Consider the following 26,387-nt stretch of genomic DNA (forward strand, 5'->3'; position numbering starts at 1 on the left):
TCATGCACTCTGCTGTCAGTTCAGAGCCCACTTCAGATCCTCTGTCCCCTCTCTCTCTGCCCCTCCCCCACTCGTGCTGTCTCTCTCAGATAAATGTTAAAGTTTAAAAATGTAAATAAATCCCTTTAAACTTTCTTGTAATCCTGGCTTAGTGGTGATAAACCCCTTTATCATTTGTTTGTCTGATTTGTTCTTCAAACCTGAATGATCACCTTGTGGGTAGTATATTCTTGGTTGTATTTTTTTTTTCTCCTTTCCGTACATTGAATATATCATGCCACTCCCTGGTGACATGCAAAATTTATGCTGAAATATCAGCTAATAGCCTTATAGGATTTTCCTTGCAGGTGACTTCATGCTTCTCTCTTGCTGCTTTAAAAATTCTCTGTTTATCTTTAACCTTTGATATTTTAATTATTATGTGTCATGGTGTGGACCTTTTTGGGTTCGCCTCTTTGCAACTCCCTGTGTTTCTTGAACCTGGATGTTTATGTTCTTTACCAGGTTAGGGAACTATTATTTTTATCTTAATTAATTAATTAATTAATTATATTTATTATTTATTATTTATTCAAATAAAATTTCTACCTCTTTCTCTTCTTCTTCTTCTTCTGGGACCCCTATAATACAAATGTTTCTTTGCTTGATGTTATCCAAGGGATCTCTTAACCTATCCTCACTTTTTTTTCACTCTGTTCTCACTTTGCTGTTCAACTTTTATGCTTTCCATTACTCTGTTTCCCAATCACTGATTCATTCTTCTGCATCTGGTAATCTATAGTTAATTCCCTCCAGTATGTTTTGTATTTCAGTTATGGTGATCTTCAACTAACATTGGTTCCTTTCTATATTCTTTATCTCTTTTTTGGTAGTCTCACTGAGTTCTTCCACTCTTCTTTCCACCCTCATGAACATCTTTACAATCATTATTTTAAATTCTTTATCAGGCATATTGCTTTCTGTTTCATTTAGATCTTTTTCTGAGGTTTTGTCTTGTTCTTTCTTTTGGAGCATATTCCTTTGTCTCCTCATTTTCCTTGACTTTCTCTGTTTGTTTCAATGGATTAGGTGGAACAGCTACTTCGCCTAAACTTGAAGGAATGGCCTAGTGTATGGTCATCCCCTGTGTAGACTATGCTTGGTTACTTTTGCTAGCTAGCTGGATCTATGGTGTGCATTGGCTGGGGGTCATAGGACTCCACTCAGCGGACATTCTGGCAGCACAATTAAAGCTGATGTGTACAGTTTAGTGTGCTCCTTTGGCTCTCCATGCAGCAGGTACCCTGGTAAGACAGCTAAGGCTAAAGAGGACATAAGCTGGGATGTCTCAAGGATCTACATGCAGAGAGCACCTTGGCAGTATAGCTGAAGCTAAAGTGATGTTATCTGGAACATCCTGGAACTCTCCACCCAGAGGGTGCCCTGGTGAGGTGGCTGATACTGAGGCATATTGTGGGCCATCACATCCTAGGGACTTCCATGCAGCAGGCACCCTGGCAAGACAACTAAAGCTGAAGTAGATGAAAGTTGGGGGATCCTGGGGCACTCCATGCTGGGAGTACCTGGTGGAGCTGCTGAAGCTGAGGTGGTGAGCAGGCTGGGAGCACCTGGAGCTCTCCATGCAGAGGGTACTCTGGGTACAAACTGGGGTATCCCATGTATTCTGTGCAAGGGGTGCCCTGGCAGAATTTCTGGAGCAAGGTAGTATACAAGTAGGATGTTCCTGTGCTCTCTGTGCAGAGGGTTCCCTGGCAGAATAGTTAAAACTAAAGTGGGTGCATGCTGGGCATACCCAGGGCTCTATGAACAGAGGGCAGTTTGGCAGGATACCTGAAGCTGAAGTGAGTGTAAACTGGGATGTTCCAGGAATCTCTGCATAGAGGGTTCCATGAAGTGGTGTATAGAGCCAAGGCACTGTATCATTCAGGAGGTTCTGGGCTGCTCTGTGCAGGGGGAACCCTGGAACAACAGCTAAAGCTAAAGTGAGCATGGGCTACTGTGGCCCCTGGGCTCTCTGAAAAAATGTGCCCTGGCAGGACAAGTGAAGCTGAAGTGGTTGCAAGCCAGGGTGTCCCATGGCTCTCTGAACTGAGGGCAACCTGACAGGACAGCTGAAGCTAAATTAGGTGCGGGCCAGGATGCCCAAGGTGCTCAATGCAGGAGGTGCCCTTGCCTCGCAACTGGAACTGAGGCAGGTATGGACAGAAGTGTTCTAGGGCACTTCATGCAGGGGGTGCCCGGCAGAATGGCTGGAACTGATGCAGAAAAGGGCCAGGGATTCCCAGAGTACTCCATACAGTGTCTCCCTGGCAGGGCAACTGGGTCTAAAGGGGACATCAGCCAGGTGGCTCTAGAGCACTCTGCTTCGGGGGTGCCCTCGCAAGCCTTCTGAAGCCAAAGTGGTATAGGCCTGGAGATATTCCAGGGTTCTTTGCACCTGTTTCACCTTGGCATGAAAGCTGGGGCTACAGAGAGTGCTAACCAGGGGTACCCTGGTGTGCACTGCCTTGTGGCCACCTTGGTGGGATGGCTGTAGCTGGTGTGGACTAGGGACCTAAGGCTCACTGAGGTGGCAGGCCAGTTTGGGTGCCGGTACTGTGCACCTATCTGTGCTTTCAAGGTGGGGGGGTGGAAGTGTAGGCAGCTTTCCCTGCCATTCTGGTGGAGTTCTAAGGCTGGCTCTTTTGTATGCTATTTGCTCTATTAAACCGTGGCTTTTTTCTGTGCCTCGGTGTGACCAGGGCTGGTGTCGGCTTGTGGACCTGGGGTTTGCTGAGGTGGCAAGCCAGCTATGGTGATAAGTTCCTACTCCAGTATCCATTTTTAAGGTGGAGAGAGAGCATAAACCCATGTCGCTGCTCAATCCCGCTGACCTGTAGTGCATTCCTGCAGGTCCTCTGCTGTTTGGCAGAATTCTGGGGTTGACTTTTTTATATGCTAGTTGTTTTTTTTAAACCCAAGACTTTTTTTTATTGTGCCCAAGGACATAGGAATCTGTTCTCAGCCCCTCAGTACTATCCCACCCCAATGAAATTCACAAGGTAGAGGGTTGGGGTTCCCTTTGTTACCATGTCTCTGTCTCTCTTGCTGTTCTTTTTTTTTTGTCATTCTATCTTTTGTTGTACAGAAGCTGTTCAGTTGACCCTCAGATGTTCAAGAGGAATTGTTCTATAAATAGATATAATTTGGTGTGTTCCATGGATGAGGTGGATTCAGAGTCTTCCTACGTTGCCATCTTGGGCTGGATCCCCCCCTCTAAGTTTTTTTTTTTTTTTTCATTCAAATCATTTCCTCTTGTTTTGAAATTCATCTCATTTTTCCTATTTACTTGTACAGCTATTTTTAATGGTGAAAATGTCTCTTACTTTTAGTGACTTATGTTGCCCAGAAAACGAAGATCATGAGTAGATCAACCATTCTTTGACAACTTTATTTTTATCTTTATGAGGAAAAAATAAGCTATTTCCTATAAATATGTTTGGATTTTTGATATTTTTTTTCCTGTGGGTTTGTGATAACTTGAAACTTCAATCCATAAAATGTTGCTTGCTCATAAAATCACTAGGCACATTGCATTTTTTTTTCTGCAAAGGATGTTTATATATTTTAGGTGCAAATGGTTTACATTTCTTATAAGTTTATAGTATGAGTATACTAAGAGATTCTGTTTAGTTCAGTAAAAGACATATGCTTACGGGACTGAAATTTGAAATTACTGCACTGAAGTTATGCAAGTAATGGGATGTACATTTCAGAGAGATAGCATCACAACTGATAAAGTATTCAAGTTACTATTTCCTTCTCTACTGTCTTGCATTCCAACTGTTATTTCACTGTTTCAGACTGCTGTCATTTCCCATCTGGATTATTTACCTCTTCTTTGTCATTTTTCTTACTACCTCAAGCTCTCTTGCTTCCCTTCAAAGTATATTCTGCTGTGAAATTAACCTTTCTAAAATTCCATTTTATATCATACCCTTATTGAAAATCGCACTGAATCCCCATTGCAGGGCAGAATAGCATAAGGAAAAGAACACCAGCTTTGGAGTCAGATGGATTAGAGTTTGAATCTTGGTCCCGCCATGTAACCTCTAGTAGGTAATTTTATTGAATTTAGATTCCAGAGTCAAACATAACTACATTTGCTACTTGCTAGCTATATGGCCTTGGGGTTTTATTTAATCTCATTAATCCAGTCTTCTTATCAGTGAAATGTGGAAAATAATGTATATCAATTAGGACTTTTGAGTTGTAAGCAATATCAACTAGTGCTGGTTGTCTTACTCAAAATTTGATTCATTGGAAAAAATAACATGGTCTTACAAATTCTGTGGAAGGCTAATGAATCAGGTCCAGGAATAGACAGTAACTGAAATAGCTTTGGATACCTAGGAAGCAGAAAACACAAGGTTTTCATAACCAGTATTGTCTAACCATGATGTTGAGGATGAGATAAACTGGAGCTTCAGTCATTTTCAATTTAATTGTTTGTCCCTTCACTATGGGAGTGTAAGACTTCTAGTTATAGTCCCACTGGACTCTTCTCAAAGGAAAATCAGTACTATGAGACTGAAAAAATGGATGCCTGATATCCAGCACATAACAAATACCCACTATGCATGTAAACCACCAGTCACATAGGTGCTCAGTAAATGGCTATTTTAACAAGACAAAGTCTAGACGACTTAGTCAGGCATTCATGGTCATTCACTTTCTGTCATCAAACTGCCTTTTCAAACTTAATTTTCCCCTGAATCCTCTGCAAACCCTTAATATCCAGCTCTGTCCTTCTTACTCAGTCCATTTTCCCTGTCTGAAATGCTCTCAACCTCTCTCACTTTTTAATAATATCCTATTTATCTCTTTTAAAGCTTAGTTTAGCTCTTTTTCTGATCCCTGAATCACTGATTTTCTTTTTCTCATTTTCTCTTAATCATGTATTATTTCTTGACATCTTTTTTGAATAGTGGTTTTGTACTATCTAACCCATCTTGTGCCTTTTTTCTCCTATCTAGATTGTAACTCCTTGAGAAGAGAGATAATGTATCATATTTTCTTTGTTTCCTTGATGGCATTTAACCCAGTATCATGCACATAGTAAGTGCTCATAAACTTCTGGTAAATGGATACAAGAATATGAATTATTAATTTCAATCAATGTTCATTTAATGATCACACACTCTATACTCAGCAGTGTGGTGATTGTTTTGAGGGTGCAGAAAAAAGATGAAAACTGTAAAGTTGCCTTCGATAAAGCTTGCAGTTTAATTTAGGAGAGAAAAAAGGTAAGAACATGAAGCACCTCAAGAGCAATTATATTAATAAGTAAAAACTATCATGTGAATATGTTTGATATCCACACTAAGAGTATAAGAATATATAAAAAGCAGGAATTAACTAGATAGATGTGAGGGACAAGCAGATTGCCTTGTCTAGGATGAAGGGTTCATGTTGGAAAATAATAAAAGATAGTATTAGAGAACACAGGGTTGGGGAAGTATTTGAAAAATAAATTTATAAATTTAGAGGGAACAGCAATAGCTTCACTAAATGGAATGAAGTTTATTTACATAATGGAACATTAATCTGCTACCCACAGTGATGATTATTTAGTGACTTAGAAATATGATCAAAATATAGTATTCAGCCACAAAAACAGGTTACAAAATATTATGTACATGAATTTATTTTTTTAAATAAAGGGCATAAAAACACATCAAAATATCTGGAATTATACTCAACAAGGTACTAATTATAGTTGGATGTAGGTGGTGTACTCCATGGTTGCTTTTTAAAATTTTTCCAACAGATATATTTGGTTGACAGAAAAAAATATGTACATGTATACTTAAAAGTACTGTAGGTTTTGGGGCACCTGGATGGTTCAGTTGGTTGAGCGTCCAGCTCGTGATTTAGGCTCAGGGCATGATCTCATGGTTCATGGGCTCAAGCCCCACATTTGGGTTTTTGCTGACAGTGTGGAGCCTGCTTGGAATTCTCTCTTTCCCTCTCTCTCTGCTCCTCCCCTGCTTGTGTTCTCTCTCTCTCTGTCAAAATAAATACATAAACTTTAAAAAAAAACTTAAAAAAAGTACTATAGGTTTTCCATCCTTAGTGCTTTTACCTTTCCATGGCAGCCAATTCAGATTTTCCATTCTTTTAATTCAGTGATATTTACATCTAGATATTCACCTTTATCTGCTTAAGTAAACATAGTCAAGTCTTAATATCACTGAGCCTCAGTTCATGATAAATATAGGAATCTGGACTCCAGACTCCAAAGTCTCAAAAATCCCTTTGACCCATGATACACTACGATCTTATAAATATTCATGGAAATATTCTGAATAAATCAATGGCACTGACAACTAAAAAAAAAGTACTATAGGTTTTCAAGGACATAATATAAAAGATAATAATTGAGGGAAATTGCTTTAACATCTATATATAAGGCCCTAAAGCCATCAAGACATGCTAGGATTCTTGATTAGATAGTGGAAAGGGGAAACTTAAGAAACGCTTTGGGGAAAAATTAGTTTGACTAAATTTCCAATTTAATTTGCGGATTAAGGTAATGAGACTGCCTTCAGTCAAATGAGGACTTTAAGATACAAAACAGATGAACATAAGGGAAGGGAAGCAAAAATAATATTAAAAACAGGGAGTGGGACAAAACATAAGAGACTCTTAAATATGGAGAACAAACAGAGGGTTACTGGAGCGGTTGTGGGAGGGGGAATAGGCTAAATGGATACGGGGCATTAAGGAATCTACTCCTGAAATCATTGTTGCACTATATACTAACTTGTATGTAAGTTAAAAAAATAAATTAAAAATAAATAAATAAGTAAATAAATATTATTTTTTTAAATATATACTTTTAAGTACTATGGATGTGTTCATGAAAACAACCCCAACCAAGTATTACAGAAGCTCAGAAAAATTATGTAATGATGAGATTAGACAAAGGATGAATATTTTCATTTGGAGACTGAAAGTGCTACAAATGTGATACTTAAAGCATAACTGAATGTACAGGAGATTAAAAAAAAACTTTCATTGAATCAATAAATCAACAGTTAAAAGAAAAGTCAAAAAAGGTAATGAGACTGAAAATAACACTGAAGTTGTGAGAAATACAGAACAGATATAAGTAACACTAATAGTTATGACAAAATTGAGGTTCAGGAAAATTTATTGAGGTAAAAGGTAGAGAAGAGTTTGTTAACTTTTGCAAGCAGTATGATAGGTAACTGGATATATGAGAATTAGAACTTGGAAAAGGGCTTAGCAGTCAAGGCCTACATATAGGAGATAAAGGATTGTGATTCATTGGTGTGTAAGGAGTGTTAGTCTAGATGGAGAAATTACAAAAATTAGTACATACAGTAGGCCTAAAGAAAGTCAAATGAAGGAGTGCCTGAGTGGCTCATTCAGTTAGGTGTCTGGCTCTTGATTTTGGCTCGGGTTATGATCTCATGGTTGGTGGGATCGAGCCCTGCATCCAGCTCTATGCTGACAGCACAGAGCCTGGTTGGGACACTCTCTCTCTCTCTCTCTCTCTCTCTCTCTCTCTCTCTCTGTCTCTCTCTCTCTGTCTCCTTCCCCCTCCCGCCCCCCCTTTCTCTTTTTCTCTCAAAATAAAGAAATAAACATTAAGAAAGAAAGCCAAATGGAGGCCTTAAAGTACACCAAATGCTTCCATTTACTATATTCCTGTATTTTTAAACAGATTTATTAATTTTTTAATGTTTATTTACTTGAGAGAGAGAGAGAGAGAGAGAGAGCACAAGTGGGAGAAGGAAAGAGAGAGACAGACAGACAGACAGAATCTGAAGCAGGCTCCAAGGCTCTGAGATGTCAGCGGAGAGCCTGACGCAGGGCTAAACTCACAAACCGTGAGATCAGGACCTGAGCCAAAGTCAGACACTTAATGGACTGAACCACCCAAGTGCCCCTCAACAAATTTATTAAAATGTAATCTATATACTATAAAATTCACGCTTATTGGTGTTTAATTCAATTATTTCTGTAAATTAATAGATTTGTTCAACCATACCCCTCTTAAGCAAAAACTCTTCTGTTTTCTGTCTGTAAATTTGCTTTTTGTGTACATTTCATATAAATGGAATCATACAATATATGGTCCATTGTGTTTAGTTTCTTTTACTGTTTTTAAGGTATATCCTTGTTGTAGCATGTATCAATAGCTTGTTCCTTTTAATTAATAGGTGATGGACATTTGGATTTTTCCAGTTTTTGCTATTATGAGTAATGTTATTATGAATATTTACACATGTCTCTCTGTGGACATATACTTTCATTTCTCATGGTTAGATTCCTAGGAGTAAAATTGCTGATATTTGTGTGGTAAATTTGTGTTTAACTTGCTAAGAAACCGCCAAAATATTTTCCAGAGTGTCCTTACCATTCCCACCAGCAGCGCACAAGTGGTCCACTTTCTCCCCATCCTCCTCAGCATTTGGTATCATTTGTTTTTTTTGATTCTAGCCATTCTGGTGGATATGTAGCAGTTTCTTGTTGGAGTTTTGATTTACATTTTCCTAATGGCTAATGATGTTGCATATCTTTTCACGTCTTATTTTAGCCGTCCATATATCTTCTTTGGTAGAATGTGTATTTGAATTATTTGCCCATTTGTTAAATTGGGATTTTTTCTTCCTAATAATTATTGAGTTGTATTATTCAAATATTCTCTATATAAGTCCTATATCAGATTTGTGATTTGCAAAAACTTTCTTCTAGTCTGTGGCTTGTATTTTTATTTTCTTATTGGTGACTTTGAAGAGCAAAAGTTGATAAAGTCTAATTTATCATTTTTTTCTTCTATGGATCATACTTTTAATATTGTATATAAGAATTCTCTGCCCTTCCCAAGGTCATAATTTTTTTCTTCTGGATTTTCTTCTAGAAATTTTATAGTTTTAGTTCTTAAATTTGGGTCTGTGATCCATTTTGAGTTAATTTTTTTTTTTGTATATAGTATGAAATAAGGGTATAATTTTCTTCTCTGCTTTTTTAATTGGGTATCTAATTGTCCTAGCACCATTTGCTGAAAAGGCTATCCTTTTCACCAATGAATTGTCTTGGTACCTTTGTGAGAAATAAATTGACCATAAATGTAAGGATTTATTTATAAACTCTCAATTCTGTTCTATTTCTCTAAATTCCTCTCTTTATACCAATACCACACTGTCTTATTAACTGGCTTTTACATTTTGAAATTGGGAAGTGTGAATACTCCAATTTTGTTCCACTTTTTCAAGTATGTTTTGGCTGCTCTGGTACCTTATATTTCCATATGAATTTTAGGATCAGCTTGTCAATGTCAATTTCTACAAAGAACTGAGATCATATTTTGGTAGTCAGAACTCTTGAGCTGAACGAACTGGGGATTGGGAGTATGGGAGCAGGTCCAGGCCCTAGTGCCATTGATTCCCACACTTTGTCTCCCACAGTCAGCAATTTTTCAAGAATAAACACTTGTAGGATGGATATATTATTTTGGTCAATTTCCAGAGTGCTGAAGTGGTTGCTTTTGTTAACTTTGTCCAAGTTTATAGTGCTTTCCAGGAAGAAGATTTCCTTATCTCCTCACCCAAGAGAATGACAGAAGTACTACCATGAACTTTGAGAACGATGTATCGTGTATCAAGTACCATGAGCCATGGTACCATGTACCATGAGAATTGTGTTCCAAACACTTTTAACTCCAAAAGCCCAGTGACATGATATCAATTGATCTATGCAAGTTCAGTCAGAAAACATATAAAACTACCACTTGTCCTTTAAAGATAAAACATATGGGATTGGATATTTTTTTACTTTGCATTAATTATGTTTAGAGTTGTGATAAAAATGACTGAGATTAAGTATATAATTTAATTCAAATGAATAGATATATAAAGCAAATATATATATGTATATATATATATGATTTTTATTTTTACATAAATAGTGCATTTACAATGGGGTAAAAACAGGTCTGTTCTCATATGCCTCTATACATAAGTTTCCAAACACTTGTACCTTAGTTTTAGGTGTAGAATTTAGTGATTTATCACTTACATACAACACCCGCTGCTCCTCATAACAATTGCCCTCCTTAATACCAATTACCTATTTAACCCATCTCCTGCCCAGCTCCCCTCCAGTAACCATCAGATTGCTTTCTATAGTTTAGAGTCTGTTTCTTGGTTTCCTCTCTCTTTTTCCCTATGTTCATTTTTTAAATTTACATTCCACATGTGAGTGAAAGTATATGGTATTTGTCTTTGACTGACTTTTTTTTTGCAGAATTCATATATATATATATATATATATATATATTTTATTTTTATTTAAATTTATTTTTTTATTTAAATTTATTTATTTTTATTTAAATTTATTTTTTTTAATTTTTATTTAAATTCTAGGTAACATATAGTGTAATATTGGTTTCAGGAATAGAATTCAGTGATTCCTCACTTACATATAACACCCAGTGCTCATCAAAACACATGCCCTACTTAATACCCATCACACATGTAGCCCATCCTCCACCCGCCTTCCTCCACCAAACTTTAGTTTGTTCTCTAATGTTCAGAGTCCTCTATGGTTTGCTTCCCTCTCTATTTTTTTTTCCTCTCCATATGTTCATCTGATTTGCTTCTTAAATTCTATGTATGAGTGAACTAAGATAGTATTTACCTTTCTATTACTCACTTATTTTGCTTAGCATAATACTCTCTAGCTCCATCCACATTTGCTAAATGGCAAGACTTCATCCTTTTTGATGGATGAGTAATATTCATTATGTATGTATGTATGTATGTATACACACACACACACACCATATATTCTTCATCCATTCCTCAGTCGATGGACATTTGGGATCTTTCCATAATTTGGCCATTATTGATAATGTTGCTATAAACATTATTGGTAATGTTGCTATAAATATTCAGGATCATGTATCCCTTTGAATCAGTATTTTTATATCCTTTGGGTAGATACTAGTAGTGCAAATGCTATATCATAGGATAGTTCTATTTTTAAATTTTTGAGGAATCTCCATACTGTTTTCCAGAGTGTCTGCACAGGTTTGTGTTCCCACAAACAGTGTAAGAGGTTTCGCCTTTCTCTGCATCTTCCTCAACACTGTTGTTTCCTGTGTTATTAATTTTAGCCATTCTTACTGGTGAGGTGATATCTCATTGTAGTTATGATTTGTATTACCCTGATGATCAGTGATGTTGAGCACCTTTTCATGTGTCTGTTAGCCATCTGTATGTCTTCTTTGGAAAAATGTCTACTCGTGTCTTCTGCCCATTTTTTAACTAGATTATTTTTTGGGTGTTCAATTTAATAAGTTCTTTATATATTTTGGATACTAACACTTTATCAGATGTGTCATTTGCAAATATCTTTTCCCATTTTGTAGGTTGCCTTTTAGTTTCTTGATTGTTTCCTTAACTGTGCAGAAATTTTTCTTTTGATGAAGTCCCATTAATTTATTTTTGCTTTTGTTTCCCTTGCCTCCAGTGACATGTCTAGTAAGAAGTTGTTATGGCTGATGTCAAGGATGTTACTGCCTTGTTCTCCTCTAGAATTTTGATGGTTTCCTGTATCATATTTAGGTATTTCATCCATTTTGAATTTATTTTTATGTATGGAGGAAGAAAGTGGTCCAGTTTCATTGTTTTGCATGTTGCCATCAAGTTTTCCCACACCATTTGTTGAAGAGTGTCTTTTTCCATTGGATATCCTTTCCTTTTTTGTCAAAGGTTAATTGACCATACAGTTGTGGGTTCATTTCTGGGTTTTCTATTCTGTCCCATTAATCTCTGTGTCTGTTTTTCTGCCAGTCCCATACTGTCTTGTCACCAGCTTTATAATATAACTTGAAGTCCAGAATAGTGATGCCTCCAACTTTGCTTTTCTTTTTCAAGGTTGCTTTGGCTATTTGGGCCTTTTGTAGTTCCATACAGATTTTAGGATTGTGTGCTCTAGCTCTGTGAAAAATGCTGGTGGTATTTTGATAGAAATTGCATTGAATGTGTAGATTGTCTTGGGTAGCATAGGCATTGTAACAATATTTTTTCTTCCAATCCATTAGCATGGGATGTGTTTCCATTTCTTTGTTTCACCATCAGTTTCTTTAATCAGTGTTTATAGTTTTCAGAGTACAGATCTTTTACATCTTTGGTTAGATATATTCCTAGGTATCTTAACGGTTTTTGGTGAAATTGTAAATGGGATAGTTTCCTTGATTTCTCTTTCTGCTTCATTATTGGTGTATAGAAATGCAACAGGTTTCCATACTTTGATTTTGTATCCTATGGCTTTACTGAATTTATGTATCAGTTCTAGCAATTTTTGGTGGATTCTTTTGGGTTATATATATATATATATATATATATATATATATAGTATGTCATCTGCAAATAATGAAAGTTTGACTTCTTCCTTGATGATTTGGATTCATCTTATTTATTTTTGTTGTATGATTGATGAGCCTAGGAATTCTAGTACTATGTTAAATAACAGTGGTGAGAGTGAACATCTCTGTTTTGTTCCTAACCTTGCAGGAAAAGTACTCAGTTTTTCCCCATTGAGGATGATATTAGCTATGGATATTTTTATATGACCTTTGTGATGTTGAAGTATGTTCTCAATATCCTTACTTTGTTGAGGGTTTTTATCATGAACGGACACTGTACTTTGTCAAATGATTTTTCTGCATCTATTGAGAGAAAATTTTCTTATACTTTTTAAAATTAATGTGGTGTATCATATTGATTGATTTGTGAGTATCGAAACACCCTCGCAGCCCAGGAATGAATCCCACTTGATCATGGTGAATGATTCTTTCAATATACTCTTGGATTCAGTTTGCTAGTATTTTGTTGAGAATATTTTCATCCATGTTCATCAGGGATATTAGCCTGTAGTTCTCTTTTTTGGTGGAGTCTTTGTCTAGTTTGGAATTATGGTAATGCTGGCCTCATAGATTGAATTTGGAAGCTTTCCTTTCATTTCTATTTTCTTGAATAGTTTGAGAAAAATAGGTATTAAAAATGTTTGGTAGAATTCACTTGTGAAGCCATCTGACCCTGGACTTTTGTTGTTGGGAGATTTCTGATTACTGATTCAATCTTTGCTGGTCTTTGGTCTGTTCCAATTTTCTATTGATTCCCATTTCAGTTCTGGTAGGTTATATGTTTCTAAAAATTAATTTATTTCTTCCAGGTTGTCCAATTTGTTAGCATATAGTTTTTCATAATATTCTCTTATAATTGTATTTCTGTGGTGTTGGTTGTGATCCCTCCTCTCTCATTTGTGATTTTATTTATTTGGGCCCTTTCTCTTTTCTTTTCATAAGTATGGCTAGGAGTTTATCAATTTTATTAATTCTTTCAACGAACCAGCTCCTGGTTTCATTGATTTGTTCTATTGTGTTTTAGGTTCCATATCAGTAATTCCTGCTCTAATCTTAATTATTTCTCTTGCTCTGCTGGATTGAGGCTTCATTTGTTCTTTATCTCCTTCACATGTAAGGTTAGGTTGTTTATTTGAGATTTTTCTTGCTTCTTGAGGTAGACCTTTATTGCTATATATTTTCCTCTTAGGACTGTTTTTGCAGGCCCATCATGTCTTCATTTTCATTTGTTTTTGTATCTTTTTAAATTTATTCTTTGATTTCCTGGTTTACCCATTCAGTGTTTAGTAGCATGTTATTTAAGTTCCATATATTTGTGGTCTTACCAAAATTTTTCTTGTGGTTGACTTCAAGTTTTTCAATGAGTTGTGGTCAGAAAATATGCATGGCATGATCTCAGTCTTTTGTACTTGTTGAAGCCTGATTTATGACCTAGTCTGTGATCTATCTCAGGTAATGTTTCATGTCACTTGAAAAGAATATGTATTCTGTTGCATTAGGATAAAACATTGTGAACATTTCTGTTAAGTCCACCTGGTCCAGTAGTGTTATTCAAAGCCATTGTTTCCTTGTTGATTTTCTTAGATGATCTGTCCTTTGATGTAAGTGGGTTGTTAAAGTACCTTATTATTTTTGTATTATTATCAATGAATTCCTTTATGTTTGTTATTAATTATGTTATATATTTGAGTGTTTTCCATGTTGAGGCCATAAATATGTACAATTATTAGATCTTTTTGGAATTCCCCTTTATTATGATATAGTGTCCTTCTTCATCTCTTGTTACAGTCTTTGGTTGAAAATATAGTTTGGGGTGCTTAGGTGGCTTAGTCAGTTGAGCATCTGACTTCAACTCAGGTCATGATCTCACAGTTCATGAGTTTGAGCCCCTCATCAAGCTCTTTGTTGTCAGCATGGAGCTCACTTTGGATCCTCTGTCCCCCCTCTTTCTCTGCCTTTCCCCCACTGGTGCTCTCTATCTCAAAAACAAATAAACATTAAAAAAAATCTAGTTTGTCTGATATAAATATTGCTACTCTGGCTTTCTTTTGACATCCATTTGCATGGCAAATATTTCTCCATCCCTTCACTTCCAAACTGCAAGTGTCCTTAGGTCTAAAATTAATCTCTTATAGGCAGCATATAGGTGGATCTTGTTTTTTTATCCATTCTGGCACCGTATGTCTTTTGATTTATATTCAGAGTAATTATTGATAGGTGTGTATTCAGTGCCATTTTATTACTTGTTTTGCCATTTCTGGATTTTCTCTCTTATTGTCTTTGTCACTTTTGGTCTTTACTTCCCACTCAAAGAGTCCTCTTTAATATTTCTTGCAGAGCTGATTTAGTGGATTGGACCCCCTTTAGTTTTTGTTTGTTTGGGAAATTCTTTATCTCTCCTTCTATTCTGAATGATAGACTTCCTGGATAGAGTATTCTTGGCTGCAGATTTTTCCCAATCAGCATGTTTGATATATCATGCCACTTCCTTTGGCTTACCAAGTTCCTGTGGAGAGATCTGCAGCTAGCATTACAGGTTTTCCCTTGTAATTAAGGGACTTCTTTTGTCTCGCTGCTTTTAGGATTTTTTTTTTATATCAGTATATTTTGCAAATATTACTACAATATTTCTTGGTATTGGCCTCCTTTTGTTGAATTTGATCAGAGTTCTCTGTGCCTTGTGGATTTGGATGTTGGTTTTATTCCCCACATTAAGGAAGTTTTCAGCTATTATTTCCTCAATAAACCTTCTGCCCCCTTTCTCTTCTTCTGAGACTCCTATTATATGAGTGTTACTACATTTGATGGCATCACTGAGTATGTTCTCATGTTGCAGAATTCTCCATTATTTTGTTCAGCTTCATTATTTTCCATTATTTTATCTTCTATATCACTTATTTGTGCTCCTGCTTCTTCCACTATTGTGGTCACTCTATTGCTGTGTTTTGGCTACTCTCTTCCTTAGGTCAGTTGTCTGCAGAAGTTCTCCTTGTCTGCAGTGGGCAGTGTTTGGACTTTGACCAGAGTGTGGTGACTTTTAACTAGATGTACTCTGGTCTGCTTGTTACAAGAGATTTGATGCTTCTTGCCCTAGAAATGACGCCCTTCAGGACTCTGTGGGTGATGTGGTGTGTGTAAGAGTATCTGCTGGTCTTCTGGGGAAGCAGCCTACTGCACTGGGACTTAGGCACACTTGCAGGAGAAACACGATATCAGCAGAGTGCAGGGGGGCAGGACTTGGTGTAAGCAGATTAGGCAGCTAGTATAGCTTCTGTGCTGTTTACTGAAGCTAGTTTATGCTGAGAGGCAGGGGAGGGAAATCATGCCAGCCAGCTCCTTTGTCCCCAGAAAGTACGCTCTTGATTGCTGCTCTCAAGTAAGCACTCAGAGAAGAGTAAATAATCTCCCTTTGTGTGTCCCAGCCATTTTTCAGGTCTCCATTTTTAAGCTGTCTTCAGGTTGCTTGTGTGCCTGGAACAATACAGTGTACTGTGAGCTCTATCCCAACCAAGTCTAGTGACTTTTACAACTCCAAACTTTAAGGACTTGCCATGGTGGGGACCTGTACTCATCTTCTAGGGGAGGGTCTTGCTGTGCTGGGATGGATGCAGGTTTGACAGAGAAGGGCAGTAGTGCCAAAACACAGGGTTATGGGATTTGGTGCAAGCAAGCTAAACAGCCATTGTTGGGATGAGAAGCCTTCAGCAGGTGTCTCTGTGTCTATGCTGAGGGGTAGAGGAGGGAAATTGCTCCCACAGGCTCCTTTGTCCCTGGAGAGATGTCTCTGTGAAAGCTACCCCTCACAGATGTGCTGTAAGAAAAGTGAACAGTCTCCCCCCCCCCCCCCCCGCCCAGTGCACCTTAGACAATCCTCAGATTTCACCATCTGCTCAGAGTTGCTTGCCTGCCTTTACTCCAGCACCCTCAGGTCTCTATCCCAGCCAAGCCTGCAGACATTTAAAACTCAAGTATTTGAGCTCTGCTGGTATTAGAAACTCACCAAAATCGGACCTCCCCTTTTTTTTCCCCAGCCAATGGCGTTGGGGAAGTGTTCTCCTTGTGTGTTTCCCTGTGTGCTCCTTTCTGTCTTGCCTTTCTTTGTGACCAGGGCTCCCTCCCCTCCGCAGCACCCATGATCCCTTCTTCCCCAAACCATGTCTCTGTACTTCCTACCTTCCATGTTGTGGCCTGTTCTCTCATTCTAGATGTGGAGTTTGTTCTGTCCTCAGGTCGATTTCTTGGGTATTCAGAATGATTTGACAGTTATCTCTGTTTGAAGGACAAGCCTAGTCTAGGGCCCTCCTACTATGCTACCATATTAGCTCCTCTCCTATGTATGTTTGATTCCACAGGAAATAATAGATGAATAAACCATTATTGCTGTCTTACCAAAATTCTCCATGTAGTGTTAGAGTCTAAACTAATTGAAGTATAAAGTAGACAGCCAAGTGTGTATCTATTTTGAGCCCCAGACTCATATTATCAATTGACTATTCAAAACCTCTACTTAGATATCTAGTAGGCATCCCAAAATTAACATGTGTGAAAATGAATTTGCTCACCCACCCTTTGCTACTAATCCTCTTTAGTGAGCCCCATCTCAATAAATGGCACCTCTCTCTGCCAAGTTCTAGATACTTGGTAGTCATCTTTGACTCCTTTTTCTCCCTTACCTCATATCCAATCAGTCCTTGAGTCCTCTTAGTTCTACCTCCAAAAATCGTATCTCATATATTTCCATTTGTCTCCTACTCTAGTTCCAAGGTCATAGTCCAGATTATCATCATTAATTGCCACCACTGCATTCGAAACTATCCTACCCTGGGGGTCATCTGGGGGGCTCAGTCTTGAGTGTCTAACTTCGGCTCAGGTCATGATCTTATGGTTTGTGAGTTTGAACCCACATCAAGCTCAGTGCTGTCAGCACAGAGCCCACTTCAGATCCTCTGTCCCCTGTCTCTCTACCCCTCCCCTACCTCAAAAACAAATAAACATTAAGAAAATTTAAACTATCATACCTGGACTACTGCCTAACTTATAATCCTGCATACCATCCTAGCCCACTAATATTATTTCTCCACACAAGGGGGAAAATGATCTTTTTAAGATGAAAGTATGATCACATCACTTCTCTGCTTAAAATTTTCAGTGGCTTCCCGCCTGGCATATAGTATGATGCTTAATTAAGGGTGTCATTTAAGAGATGTGACATTCTAGTCCCAAAATAGTCCAAGTAAACAGCATCTCTCACCTAGATTGACATTCCTTTTGAATACAGCCTTACCTATCTATTATTGTTTACAGAGAGAATAATTTTTATAAAATGCAAATTTAAATATATCTCTCTTTCTCCTTTATTCAGAACTCTTCTCATGGCCTTGTGGAAAAACTTCAAAATATTTACTTTTGCCCACGAGTTTCTTCATGATCATGCTCCTGCCCATTTCTCCAGCATCATGTCATGCCACCATAATCATTGATTATTACCCTCCAGTCATATTGTCCTAATGTTTCTTGAAGGAGCCAAGCTAATTCCTATACCTTCACATATGATTTCCTTCTGCGCAGAACAAGACCCAATCTACTTTACCTGGCCAAAGACTATTCATCTTTCAAGTCTTATTTTAAATCATACTTTCAAAGAGAGGTCTTCCCTGATCCCATAGACTAAGTATTAGTTAAGTGCATCAAACTCTATACATTTTCTTTATGGCACTATTACAATTTAAAATTTTGTTAATGTTTATTTTTGAGAGAGACAGAGACTGAGTGTGAGAGGGGTAGGGCCAGAGAGAGGGAGACACAGAATCTGAAGTAGGCTCTAGGCTCTGAGCTGTCAGCACAGAGCCTGAAGCGGGGCTCGAACTCAAAAACCGCGAGATCATGACCTGAGCCGAAGTCAGATGCTTATCCGACTGAGCCACCACGTGCCCCTATAGCACTATTACAGTTTTAATTATGTAGTTATTTGTGGATTATTTATTTAATGTGAGCATTTTATAAAATCTATGAGTTTAGGGACCATAACTGTGCAATGTCACCAGTGCTTTCTAGCACAGTCCTGGGCACATAGTAAGCACTCAATAAATATAGGATAAATGAATGAATGGATATAGTATAGGAATATAAGAGAGAAAGACATTATTTCCTTCCAGGAGGATCTGGACAGTCAGGAATTAAAGGGAAAATATTCTAGGCAAAGAAACATGTTTGTGTAAAGTCAAAGAGTTAGGCAAGTTCTTGGAATATTTGAAGACTAGTAAGCTACCTTTTGTGACGAAAGCATAAGGATCTCAGTGATATATGGAAGAAGAAGAGAGAATAAGAGGAAGAGAGTTAAGGGGAGATGAGGTTAGATCAAGGCAAAGATCTTTCTGCCTAACTAGGGAATTCAAATGTAATTAAATAAATATTAAGGAGTGACCAAATGAGTTTTTTTTTTTTTGTTTGTTTTTGTTTTTAGGGAAGGTAACTAGAATTGGCAGTGTGGATGATATACTGGACAGAGAATAGGGTAAAGAAAAATATGTATGCAAGTAGAGCATACTTGGTGCACAGCATTTGCATAGTAATCTGCATTATTTATAGGACCCTCCTAAACATTTACCATTGTGTATGTGTGTGTAATGTCATTCAGATATATATTATTTAATTTCAGAATTTTCTTTGAAACTTTTGTTAAATATGGTTATAGGTCCTCCTATTATACCCTCATGATACCATGATAATACTAACAATTCTAACAATATGAAATTATATAAGCCTGACACATTTACCTTTTTGAAGTATGTTCATATATACTACCTTATTTGATTTTCACCAAAACTCATAAAATAGAGACAGCTTTTCTTATTTTATCAGAGCTTCACACAGGCTAAAAGACCATCCTAAGTTTATATAACTAGCATAAGTGAGATGTAGCATTAGAACTCTTTTCTAAGTCCAAGGCCCTTCTTAATTCAGCACATTTGCATGCATTTTAGTACTGATTTTACTGTTGTTACTTTTTATAACTAATGCTTTTAATAAAGGTTTCACAACAAGCTCTTATAACTTTGAAGTAACAACAAAGATTAGCATTTGCTACCTTTAGGCTGCCCTTTTGAAATATTTCCACAATCTATAAGGCCTAAGCAAAGACTAAACAAAAAATTACATAGATAAATGGATTATAAATTTAATTGTCATAAAAATTCAGATGATGGGGTGCCTGCGTGTCTCAGTTGGTTAAGCATCCAACTTCGGCTCAGGTCATGATCTCACTGTCCGTGAGTTCGAGCCCTGCATTGGGCTCTGTGCTGGGAGCTCAGATCCTGGAGCCTGCTTCAGAATCTGTGTCTCCCTGTCTCTCTGCCCCTCCCCTGCTCATGCTCTGTCTCTCTCTGTCTCAAAAATAAATAAAAACACTAAAAAAATGAAAATAAAAATTCAAATGATGATTATTATCTATTAAAAATAACACCCATATTTTAGAACTTTTAAAAAATCTAAGGGTAATTTTAAAAAGAAAAGAATGACTGTCTACATAAAAGTATTGCGTTGGGTTGGCAGAACAGGGATCATCTCATTACATTTAGAAGGTGAATAAAGGATGGAAAGAAACTAGAATAGAAATGCAAAAAGATGGAAATGCCAATATGGTTGAACATCTTTTGAGAAAGATAATATAGCATGTTTATTATCTGTAATAGTTTTGTTTGGAATGTCTTTTCTAAGACTAATTTTTAGAGCAGTTTTAACTTTACAACAAAATTGAGAGTGGGGTACAGAGATTTCCCATACACCCTCTGCCCTCCATACCTGTATAGGCTCCCCCATTGCCAATATCACTTGCCAGAATGGTATTTTTTATTTCTTTTACCAAGGATGAACCTTTCCTAACACATCGTAATTATCCAGTTTATAGTTTACCTTAGGGTTTTCTCTTGGTTTTTATGGGTTTAGATAAATGTATAATGACATATATCCACTATTATAGTATCATACAGAGTGTTTCACTGTCCTAAAAATTCTGTGCTCTGCCTTTTCATTTTGTTACTACTGGAAACCACTGATATTTTTATTGTCTCCATACTTTTACCTTTTTCAGAATGTCATATTGTTGGGATTATACAGTATATAGCCTCTTCAGATTGACTTACTTCCCTTAGTAATATGCATTTAAATTTCTTTCATGTCCTTTAATGCCTTGATAGCTTATTTCTTTTTATTGCTGAATAGTATTCCAGTGTATGGATGTATCACACTTTATTTATCCATTCACATACTGAAGGACATCTTGGTTGCTTCCAAGTTTTGGCAATTGTGAATAAAGCTACTCTACACATGTATGTCCAGATAGCTGTACAGACATAAATTTTTAACTCTTTAAGGTATATACCAAGTAGCACAGTTGCTAAATCATTTGGTAAGAGTATATTTAGTTTTGCAAGAAATTGCCAAACTGTCTTCCAAAGTGGCTATACCAGTTTACATTTCTGCCAGCAATGTATGAGAGTTCCTGTTGCTCCACATCCTTGACAATGTTTGGTGTTGTCAGTGTCCTACATTTTGGGCATTCTAATAGGTGTGTAGTGATATCTTGTTGCTGGTTTAATTTCTATTTCTCTGATGGCATATGTTGTTGAAGATCTTTTCATGTGCTTACTTGCCATCTTTATACAGTGCCTTTTAACACAGGAAAAAATTTCAAAAATATTCTCCAATTACCATAATATAAGAATTATAATATGAAACTTCTGTCCTGATACTTTTAAACATTAGAATATAATATAGAGACAGCATACTGAATATTCTTAAGAACTCTTTGCAAATTTATTATTTATATTTGCAAAATTCTGAGTATCTTATAAAATCAAGGTGAAATTAAGGTTAGAAATTCTGAGTGTCTTATAAAATCAAGGAAATTAAGGTTAGAAATTCGAGGTGAAATTAAGAAAAATAAAGAGCCACAGTAAGATAAGCCACTTGCAGAATTAGCCCAAGAGACTGCTTGTGAGTAGATAATTTGATTTGGAAACACCAAAAGTTTTGGTTGAGTTGCAGGGAAGCATGAATAGAATGTGTTGATAAATTTAAAAGGTAAAATCTAATCATTTAATTCAGAAGACTGAATTATCAGAAAGAAAATTACTGTATTAGAGAAAATTGGAGAGTTAGCTGTGAGTTTCCAGCAATGTATAGGAAAGGAAATGCCCTAATTATCAGATTGACATTCTCTAGTCCTCAACCCAATATTGGAGATGGATAGGCAGATCAAATTAACTATTAAAGCAGTAGTCATTAAGAATATCTACTGACTACTTTTCTAATGATTCCTGGCTCACCGTGGTAATGTCTTATTATAATTTATTTTTGTATATGTATTATCTGATAGATTCAGAATATGCTGGTTATCAAACTAAACATCCCTGTGTTTACAAATATTTCCCATTATAAACTAATAGATGGGCATTCTGTTTTATACATTGATATCTTGTAACTGTAGTTAGTTTGAATTAACTTCCCTAATCCTGATACTACTGGAACACTGATGGAATAGTAAATAATGTTTACACAGAAGGAAGGAAATATTAAATCTGTGTGGAAGGGCACATGGGTGACATACATTTACGATCAATAAAACAGTTAGGTAGTGAAACAGAATATGCTTATTTTTCCTATTTTTATTGTTTCTGATTGAAATTTCCCTTATGGCAATGGTTTTCAGACTTTATAGTGTAATAACCTGAGGAAATTATTAAAATTACAAATTCCTAGATTTCACTCACTGCCAGAGATTTTGATACACTTAGTCTGGGATGGAGCACAGTAATCTGCATTTTTTAAAAACATCGTATATGATTCTGATCTTGAAGGTTGGTGTACTATACCTTGAGCAGCACTGTTCTACAGAGAATTTTGCTGTCTTTAAATAACCCTGTGGTGCTGAAAGTGTTTTTTCACCGCTGGGCAAAATTTCATTGGTTTCTGTTAATTGGCTAAATTGATAACATCATAAACAGTTCCAGGCCTCTGATTCGTAGGAACAATGTATGCAAATCACAGTAAACATTGAGGAAGTAGAAGATGGCAGCATTAGGTGGATAATTGATTTGGGGTGGGGCTAAGGAAAGACAAAATGGCTGCCAGCTTCATGGTTCCATGTGCTTCGAAGTAAAGAACAGTAAATAAAATCCTTTGAGGAGGCTTACCCTGTTTAGGAGCAGAAGCATATAGGTAGGTGGTAATGCCAATGAGTAGCCTAGGAAATATTATGCCCCCACCAGATATCTCCCTAGTCATCCCCAGTAAAACAACCTGAGTAAAAGCAATGTGCTTGCTTTAGAAGTGCAACTTTAGGCCCCTTTCTTTAAGAACTAGATTGCTGCTTCTAAATTCCTGTTACATAGAAAGTTTTGGGCTTCCTCTATAAATGAGGAACTATTTAGTTGAGAATGTGCAGTTGGAAGAGGATTCGGGAGATGGAGGGAGGGACAAAAAGTAAGATTAGGGAATCAGGCAAGAGTGGTATAGGCTGGGGTTATAACAAGGAAGCAGCACAACTAGGGTTGGAATCCATCAAACTCCAAAGTCAATATACCTCTTTATTAGAATTTTCTAGTATTAGTATGCATAAGAGTCACCTGAGAGCTGCTTTAAAAATGTAAGTTCATGACCCCTGGGTCTCTGAAGTCCAGAAATATATATTTTTAACAAGTATCCCAGATGGCTGTGATGCACATGGTCAGTTCACATACTCAGAAACATTTTCTCAATGAAAATGGTTCTCAATGTTTTTGGTTTCAGGATTCCTTTACTTCATGACAAATTACTGAGAACCCCAAAGTACATTTGTTTATATGGTAAATAATATCTGATAAAAATAGCTATTGATATTTATGATATTAAAGATGAGAACTAAGAAATGTTTAAAATGCTTATTAACTCATTTAAAAATACCAGTAATAAGACAATTGTATTTTAACTGGGTAACATTTTATTAAAAGTAATTATATCTTCCAAATTAAAAATATTTAGTGAACAGTATATATCATTTCATATTTTTAAACTTCTTTAATACTGACAATAATTCTCATATATGTTTCTGCATTTAATCTGTTGTGATATGATATTTTGGTTGAAGTATATGAGTAAAATAAGGCCTCATACAAATAACATAATTGGAAAAATGAAAACCTTGCAGACCCCTGAGAGGATCTTGGAGAACCCCATGGGTCCTGGGGCCCCATTTTGAGTTATAGTCTTATAGTAATATCTGTTTTTTGCTATCAGAAAAGTTTTTGTGGGTCAGTCCATTTTGGTCATAAAAGTTTAGAGACGTCAAAGAAGATAGAAAATTAATTTGTTCCATAGATTGTGATGGATTGTTAAATTATTTCATAAAATTTACTCCAATATTGCTTTTATGAATAATTTACTCTGTAAATTTGAAAGCACTATAGAAATATAAAATTAGGGGTCCAGATGTTGGAGCAGAATTTTGTTTAAAGAAATTGGGTTTCAGAACAATGATTCCTTTGAGAGTAGAGGAATTTCAACAATGAGGAAGAATGTATTAGGTGACCAATTATAGGTAGGAAAGTGTGATTAACAGGGAGCAACCTATAGTTACTTATAGTAGTTATTTACAATTGATTAAGTAATAATAATGGTTAAAGTGCTAATCATAACACTTTAAGGTAGATTATTGCTTTGAGTAAAAGAGTCTTTTGTTTTGGTTAGCATACTTTTTCAAATTCGGTTATTACATTTTCTGTTACGTTAAGTTTTAGTTCTATAACCTAAAACTTACCACCAGTTTAGTGCAAGAACTTTAACAAATATTATCTTATTTTTTCTTATTTTTTTGGTCAATGTGAAAGAACCTGAAAAGGAAACTGGAAGGAACAAAAAGGTGGGAAGGTGAGAGGAAAACCAAGTGTGTTTAATCCTGGAAGCCAACTGAGGTAAATGTTTCAAGGAAAAGGGAGTCATTCACTCTGTCAATTGATGTCAGTTGATGAGATTAACATAAAGAATGAAAATTGATCATTAAATTTAGTGACATAGAGGTCATTAGTGACCTAGACAACAAAAGTCTTCATGAAGTGGTTGAGATCAAAACCCCAAATTGGTGTGTGTTCAAGAGAGAATAAGAAGACTTGAAAACAATGTATGAACAGCCCTTTCCACAGGTTTTTCTAAAGAAGGGTAACAGAGAAATGGAGTGTTAGATAATAGGAGAAATGGGGTTGAAAGGTGGTTTTCTGTTGCTTTGTAAGTGAAACAATAACATATATATATGCTAATGTTTTCCTGAAATCTTCATTAGTGAGCACAATACACACAGAATCCTTTCCTTATAAAACTCATAATCTAGTGGGAGGAAATTATATTAAGTGATTACACAAATAATTAGATAATTATCATTGCAATGAATATTAAAAGTAACAGTACAAAGTTCCATCAGAGAGTATAATTGTCAGACCTAGCTTTTTCAAGAACATCAAGACAAGTTTCTCTAAATGAATGATATTTAAGTTGCACTTAGGAGGGGAAATAGTACAGGCAAAGACTCTGGTTAGGGGAGAATGTGTCATATCTGAGATATGAAAAGAAAGCCATTGATTTTGAAGTGAGAGAGGAAGGAAGATAAGTGAGGCAGAAGGTAAGGAGGAAGAGATAAGCAGTGATGAGATTATGTAGACTGATGAGATTATTTAGACTGGAGCCTGTAAATTCACTTTGTCTTTTTTTAATGCCAAAAGCATTAGGGATCCTTGATTTTGAAAAAAGTGAACCAGCCAGAATTGAAAAGTTAAAGGTGAAAGAGACAGGAAGCAAAATAGAAAGGTGAATTGCTTGTTCACTATTTATCCTGCTGGAGACAGAACATTAGGCCAAGTCTATATTGTAGCTTCATAATCAGTTATTTCCCAATATATTCAATTTATTCAGTTTTCAGCAACTGAGGGATTTTTGTATAACTTATCAAATCATACAGTAGACAAATCCAATTTAAGATGCCCCAAAACAACAGATATCACTCCTTACTTAATGTCTTCAAATGGCTCTCTTTTTTTCCTCTTTTTAAAATTTTTTTTTTTATTTTTGGGACAGAGAGACACAGCATGAGTGCATCAGAGAGAGAGGGAGACACAGAATCCAAAGCAGGATTCAGGCTCAGAGCTCTCAGCACAGAGCAGGACTGGGGCTCAAAACTCACGAACATCAAGATCATGACCTAAGCTGAACTTGGATGCTTAACTGACTGAGCCACCCAGGCACCCATCTTTTTTTCCCTCTTGAAAATTAATATACAATTTTTTATTATTAAATTTTCAAGAATGTAGAAAACTTGAAAGACTTTTGCAATGAATACCTATATACTCACAACCTAGAGTCAAGAACTAACATCATTTTGCTGTATTTGCTTTCTCTGTTTTGCTGCACAATTTAAAAGTAAGTTATAGACATCATGATACTTCAGATGAAAATTTTTCAGCATGCATCACTTAAAAATAAGGATGTTTTCTTCTGTACTATCAATATTATAATATTTGAGATAATTAAAAATAATTTCCTGATATCATTTAATACCCATCAATATTAGGTATCTTCAGTGTCCCCTCAAAATCTTTTTTAACAGCTTTGTGGGATATAAATTTAAATGTAAGAGTCAGTAATTTACTGTAAATTTACAGAAGTTGTACAGTTGTTACCACAATCTAATTTTAGAACATTTTCATCACTCCTAAAAAGAAACCTCATATACCTGTTTTTTATTGAACCAGGATAAAATCAAAGTTCATGCATTTAATTATGTCTCATTAAAACTTTTTTTTCTAGAATCATCTTCATTTTCTTCCATGTAATTGTTATAAAAGACAAGCTGTTTGTTTTATAGAATGTCCCATATTTTGGATTTATCTATGTGTTTCTTCATTATGTCATTTAATTTGTT

At 36.1% G+C, this 26,387-nt stretch overlaps 1 protein-coding gene across 1 annotated transcript in view; it reads left to right on the forward strand.

The window, feature by feature from the left end:
* Nucleotides 1–26,387, forward strand: part of FAM133A (family with sequence similarity 133 member A) — a 55,246-nt gene that overhangs the window by 11,761 nt on the left and 17,098 nt on the right. Inside the window, 1 exon segment of the mRNA XM_027053557.2 lies at nucleotides 24,307–24,390. The gene's annotated coding sequence lies outside the window, so the exon portion shown is untranslated.

This window comes from Acinonyx jubatus, chromosome X (genome assembly GCF_027475565.1).
Source record: "Acinonyx jubatus isolate Ajub_Pintada_27869175 chromosome X, VMU_Ajub_asm_v1.0, whole genome shotgun sequence".
Lineage (NCBI taxonomy): Eukaryota > Metazoa > Chordata > Mammalia > Carnivora > Felidae > Acinonyx > Acinonyx jubatus.